This window comes from Delphinapterus leucas, chromosome 16, assembly GCF_059928025.1.
Source record: "Delphinapterus leucas isolate spDelLeu-1000000601 "Yukka" chromosome 16, BTC_Dleu_Yukka2, whole genome shotgun sequence".
NCBI classification, from domain to species: domain Eukaryota; kingdom Metazoa; phylum Chordata; class Mammalia; order Artiodactyla; family Monodontidae; genus Delphinapterus; species Delphinapterus leucas.
Window position 1 is genome coordinate 87,324,455 of NC_143144.1, and position 6,184 is coordinate 87,330,638.

Consider the following 6,184-nt stretch of genomic DNA (forward strand, 5'->3'; position numbering starts at 1 on the left):
GGGTTAGGGTTAGGGTTAGGGTTAGGGTTAGGGTTAGGGTTAGGGTTAGGGTTAGGGTTAGGGTTAGGGTTAGGGTTAGGGTTAGGGTTAGGGTTAGGGTTAGGGTTAGGGTTAGGGTTAGGGTTAGGGTTAGGGTTAGGGTTAGGGTTAGGGTTAGGGTTAGGGTTAGGGTTAGGGTTAGGGTTAGGGTTAGGGTTAGGGTTAGGGTTAGGGTTAGGGTTAGGGTTAGGGTTAGGGTTAGGGTTAGGGTTAGGGTTAGGGTTAGGGTTAGGGTTAGGGTTAGGGTTAGGGTTAGGGTTAGGGTTAGGGTTAGGGTTAGGGTTAGGGTTAGGGTTAGGGTTAGGGTTAGGGTTAGGGTTAGGGTTAGGGTTAGGGTTAGGGTTAGGGTTAGGGTTAGGGTTAGGGTTAGGGTTAGGGTTAGGGTTAGGGTTAGGGTTAGGGTTAGGGTTAGGGTTAGGGTTAGGGTTAGGGTTAGGGTTAGGGTTAGGGTTAGGGTTAGGGTTAGGGTTAGGGTTAGGGTTAGGGTTAGGGTTAGGGTTAGGGTTAGGGTTAGGGTTAGGGTTAGGGTTAGGGTTAGGGTTAGGGTTAGGGTTAGGGTTAGGGTTAGGGTTAGGGTTAGGGTTAGGGTTAGGGTTAGGGTTAGGGTTAGGGTTAGGGTTAGGGTTAGGGTTAGGGTTAGGGTTAGGGTTAGGGTTAGGGTTAGGGTTAGGGTTAGGGTTAGGGTTAGGGTTAGGGTTAGGGTTAGGGTTAGGGTTAGGGTTAGGGTTAGGGTTAGGGTTAGGGTTAGGGTTAGGGTTAGGGTTAGGGTTAGGGTTAGGGTTAGGGTTAGGGTTAGGGTTAGGGTTAGGGTTAGGGTTAGGGTTAGGGTTAGGGTTAGGGTTAGGGTTAGGGTTAGGGTTAGGGTTAGGGTTAGGGTTAGGGTTAGGGTTAGGGTTAGGGTTAGGGTTAGGGTTAGGGTTAGGGTTAGGGTTAGGGTTAGGGTTAGGGTTAGGGTTAGGGTTAGGGTTAGGGTTAGGGTTAGGGTTAGGGTTAGGGTTAGGGTTAGGGTTAGGGTTAGGGTTAGGGTTAGGGTTAGGGTTAGGGTTAGGGTTAGGGTTAGGGTTAGGGTTAGGGTTAGGGTTAGGGTTAGGGTTAGGGTTAGGGTTAGGGTTAGGGTTAGGGTTAGGGTTAGGGTTAGGGTTAGGGTTAGGGTTAGGGTTAGGGTTAGGGTTAGGGTTAGGGTTAGGGTTAGGGTTAGGGTTAGGGTTAGGGTTAGGGTTAGGGTTAGGGTTAGGGTTAGGGTTAGGGTTAGGGTTAGGGTTAGGGTTAGGGTTAGGGTTAGGGTTAGGGTTAGGGTTAGGGTTAGGGTTAGGGTTAGGGTTAGGGTTAGGGTTAGGGTTAGGGTTAGGGTTAGGGTTAGGGTTAGGGTTAGGGTTAGGGTTAGGGTTAGGGTTAGGGTTAGGGTTAGGGTTAGGGTTAGGGTTAGGGTTAGGGTTAGGGTTAGGGTTAGGGTTAGGGTTAGGGTTAGGGTTAGGGTTAGGGTTAGGGTTAGGGTTAGGGTTAGGGTTAGGGTTAGGGTTAGGGTTAGGGTTAGGGTTAGGGTTAGGGTTAGGGTTAGGGTTAGGGTTAGGGTTAGGGTTAGGGTTAGGGTTAGGGTTAGGGTTAGGGTTAGGGTTAGGGTTAGGGTTAGGGTTAGGGTTAGGGTTAGGGTTAGGGTTAGGGTTAGGGTTAGGGTTAGGGTTAGGGTTAGGGTTAGGGTTAGGGTTAGGGTTAGGGTTAGGGTTAGGGTTAGGGTTAGGGTTAGGGTTAGGGTTAGGGTTAGGGTTAGGGTTAGGGTTAGGGTTAGGGTTAGGGTTAGGGTTAGGGTTAGGGTTAGGGTTAGGGTTAGGGTTAGGGTTAGGGTTAGGGTTAGGGTTAGGGTTAGGGTTAGGGTTAGGGTTAGGGTTAGGGTTAGGGTTAGGGTTAGGGTTAGGGTTAGGGTTAGGGTTAGGGTTAGGGTTAGGGTTAGGGTTAGGGTTAGGGTTAGGGTTAGGGTTAGGGTTAGGGTTAGGGTTAGGGTTAGGGTTAGGGTTAGGGTTAGGGTTAGGGTTAGGGTTAGGGTTAGGGTTAGGGTTAGGGTTAGGGTTAGGGTTAGGGTTAGGGTTAGGGTTAGGGTTAGGGTTAGGGTTAGGGTTAGGGTTAGGGTTAGGGTTAGGGTTAGGGTTAGGGTTAGGGTTAGGGTTAGGGTTAGGGTTAGGGTTAGGGTTAGGGTTAGGGTTAGGGTTAGGGTTAGGGTTAGGGTTAGGGTTAGGGTTAGGGTTAGGGTTAGGGTTAGGGTTAGGGTTAGGGTTAGGGTTAGGGTTAGGGTTAGGGTTAGGGTTAGGGTTAGGGTTAGGGTTAGGGTTAGGGTTAGGGTTAGGGTTAGGGTTAGGGTTAGGGTTAGGGTTAGGGTTAGGGTTAGGGTTAGGGTTAGGGTTAGGGTTAGGGTTAGGGTTAGGGTTAGGGTTAGGGTTAGGGTTAGGGTTAGGGTTAGGGTTAGGGTTAGGGTTAGGGTTAGGGTTAGGGTTAGGGTTAGGGTTAGGGTTAGGGTTAGGGTTAGGGTTAGGGTTAGGGTTAGGGTTAGGGTTAGGGTTAGGGTTAGGGTTAGGGTTAGGGTTAGGGTTAGGGTTAGGGTTAGGGTTAGGGTTAGGGTTAGGGTTAGGGTTAGGGTTAGGGTTAGGGTTAGGGTTAGGGTTAGGGTTAGGGTTAGGGTTAGGGTTAGGGTTAGGGTTAGGGTTAGGGTTAGGGTTAGGGTTAGGGTTAGGGTTAGGGTTAGGGTTAGGGTTAGGGTTAGGGTTAGGGTTAGGGTTAGGGTTAGGGTTAGGGTTAGGGTTAGGGTTAGGGTTAGGGTTAGGGTTAGGGTTAGGGTTAGGGTTAGGGTTAGGGTTAGGGTTAGGGTTAGGGTTAGGGTTAGGGTTAGGGTTAGGGTTAGGGTTAGGGTTAGGGTTAGGGTTAGGGTTAGGGTTAGGGTTAGGGTTAGGGTTAGGGTTAGGGTTAGGGTTAGGGTTAGGGTTAGGGTTAGGGTTAGGGTTAGGGTTAGGGTTAGGGTTAGGGTTAGGGTTAGGGTTAGGGTTAGGGTTAGGGTTAGGGTTAGGGTTAGGGTTAGGGTTAGGGTTAGGGTTAGGGTTAGGGTTAGGGTTAGGGTTAGGGTTAGGGTTAGGGTTAGGGTTAGGGTTAGGGTTAGGGTTAGGGTTAGGGTTAGGGTTAGGGTTAGGGTTAGGGTTAGGGTTAGGGTTAGGGTTAGGGTTAGGGTTAGGGTTAGGGTTAGGGTTAGGGTTAGGGTTAGGGTTAGGGTTAGGGTTAGGGTTAGGGTTAGGGTTAGGGTTAGGGTTAGGGTTAGGGTTAGGGTTAGGGTTAGGGTTAGGGTTAGGGTTAGGGTTAGGGTTAGGGTTAGGGTTAGGGTTAGGGTTAGGGTTAGGGTTAGGGTTAGGGTTAGGGTTAGGGTTAGGGTTAGGGTTAGGGTTAGGGTTAGGGTTAGGGTTAGGGTTAGGGTTAGGGTTAGGGTTAGGGTTAGGGTTAGGGTTAGGGTTAGGGTTAGGGTTAGGGTTAGGGTTAGGGTTAGGGTTAGGGTTAGGGTTAGGGTTAGGGTTAGGGTTAGGGTTAGGGTTAGGGTTAGGGTTAGGGTTAGGGTTAGGGTTAGGGTTAGGGTTAGGGTTAGGGTTAGGGTTAGGGTTAGGGTTAGGGTTAGGGTTAGGGTTAGGGTTAGGGTTAGGGTTAGGGTTAGGGTTAGGGTTAGGGTTAGGGTTAGGGTTAGGGTTAGGGTTAGGGTTAGGGTTAGGGTTAGGGTTAGGGTTAGGGTTAGGGTTAGGGTTAGGGTTAGGGTTAGGGTTAGGGTTAGGGTTAGGGTTAGGGTTAGGGTTAGGGTTAGGGTTAGGGTTAGGGTTAGGGTTAGGGTTAGGGTTAGGGTTAGGGTTAGGGTTAGGGTTAGGGTTAGGGTTAGGGTTAGGGTTAGGGTTAGGGTTAGGGTTAGGGTTAGGGTTAGGGTTAGGGTTAGGGTTAGGGTTAGGGTTAGGGTTAGGGTTAGGGTTAGGGTTAGGGTTAGGGTTAGGGTTAGGGTTAGGGTTAGGGTTAGGGTTAGGGTTAGGGTTAGGGTTAGGGTTAGGGTTAGGGTTAGGGTTAGGGTTAGGGTTAGGGTTAGGGTTAGGGTTAGGGTTAGGGTTAGGGTTAGGGTTAGGGTTAGGGTTAGGGTTAGGGTTAGGGTTAGGGTTAGGGTTAGGGTTAGGGTTAGGGTTAGGGTTAGGGTTAGGGTTAGGGTTAGGGTTAGGGTTAGGGTTAGGGTTAGGGTTAGGGTTAGGGTTAGGGTTAGGGTTAGGGTTAGGGTTAGGGTTAGGGTTAGGGTTAGGGTTAGGGTTAGGGTTAGGGTTAGGGTTAGGGTTAGGGTTAGGGTTAGGGTTAGGGTTAGGGTTAGGGTTAGGGTTAGGGTTAGGGTTAGGGTTAGGGTTAGGGTTAGGGTTAGGGTTAGGGTTAGGGTTAGGGTTAGGGTTAGGGTTAGGGTTAGGGTTAGGGTTAGGGTTAGGGTTAGGGTTAGGGTTAGGGTTAGGGTTAGGGTTAGGGTTAGGGTTAGGGTTAGGGTTAGGGTTAGGGTTAGGGTTAGGGTTAGGGTTAGGGTTAGGGTTAGGGTTAGGGTTAGGGTTAGGGTTAGGGTTAGGGTTAGGGTTAGGGTTAGGGTTAGGGTTAGGGTTAGGGTTAGGGTTAGGGTTAGGGTTAGGGTTAGGGTTAGGGTTAGGGTTAGGGTTAGGGTTAGGGTTAGGGTTAGGGTTAGGGTTAGGGTTAGGGTTAGGGTTAGGGTTAGGGTTAGGGTTAGGGTTAGGGTTAGGGTTAGGGTTAGGGTTAGGGTTAGGGTTAGGGTTAGGGTTAGGGTTAGGGTTAGGGTTAGGGTTAGGGTTAGGGTTAGGGTTAGGGTTAGGGTTAGGGTTAGGGTTAGGGTTAGGGTTAGGGTTAGGGTTAGGGTTAGGGTTAGGGTTAGGGTTAGGGTTAGGGTTAGGGTTAGGGTTAGGGTTAGGGTTAGGGTTAGGGTTAGGGTTAGGGTTAGGGTTAGGGTTAGGGTTAGGGTTAGGGTTAGGGTTAGGGTTAGGGTTAGGGTTAGGGTTAGGGTTAGGGTTAGGGTTAGGGTTAGGGTTAGGGTTAGGGTTAGGGTTAGGGTTAGGGTTAGGGTTAGGGTTAGGGTTAGGGTTAGGGTTAGGGTTAGGGTTAGGGTTAGGGTTAGGGTTAGGGTTAGGGTTAGGGTTAGGGTTAGGGTTAGGGTTAGGGTTAGGGTTAGGGTTAGGGTTAGGGTTAGGGTTAGGGTTAGGGTTAGGGTTAGGGTTAGGGTTAGGGTTAGGGTTAGGGTTAGGGTTAGGGTTAGGGTTAGGGTTAGGGTTAGGGTTAGGGTTAGGGTTAGGGTTAGGGTTAGGGTTAGGGTTAGGGTTAGGGTTAGGGTTAGGGTTAGGGTTAGGGTTAGGGTTAGGGTTAGGGTTAGGGTTAGGGTTAGGGTTAGGGTTAGGGTTAGGGTTAGGGTTAGGGTTAGGGTTAGGGTTAGGGTTAGGGTTAGGGTTAGGGTTAGGGTTAGGGTTAGGGTTAGGGTTAGGGTTAGGGTTAGGGTTAGGGTTAGGGTTAGGGTTAGGGTTAGGGTTAGGGTTAGGGTTAGGGTTAGGGTTAGGGTTAGGGTTAGGGTTAGGGTTAGGGTTAGGGTTAGGGTTAGGGTTAGGGTTAGGGTTAGGGTTAGGGTTAGGGTTAGGGTTAGGGTTAGGGTTAGGGTTAGGGTTAGGGTTAGGGTTAGGGTTAGGGTTAGGGTTAGGGTTAGGGTTAGGGTTAGGGTTAGGGTTAGGGTTAGGGTTAGGGTTAGGGTTAGGGTTAGGGTTAGGGTTAGGGTTAGGGTTAGGGTTAGGGTTAGGGTTAGGGTTAGGGTTAGGGTTAGGGTTAGGGTTAGGGTTAGGGTTAGGGTTAGGGTTAGGGTTAGGGTTAGGGTTAGGGTTAGGGTTAGGGTTAGGGTTAGGGTTAGGGTTAGGGTTAGGGTTAGGGTTAGGGTTAGGGTTAGGGTTAGGGTTAGGGTTAGGGTTAGGGTTAGGGTTAGGGTTAGGGTTAGGGTTAGGGTTAGGGTTAGGGTTAGGGTTAGGGTTAGGGTTAGGGTTAGGGTTAGGGTTAGGGTTAGGGTTAGGGTTAGGGTTAGGGTTAGGGTTAGGGTTAGGGTTAGGGTTAGGGTTAGGGT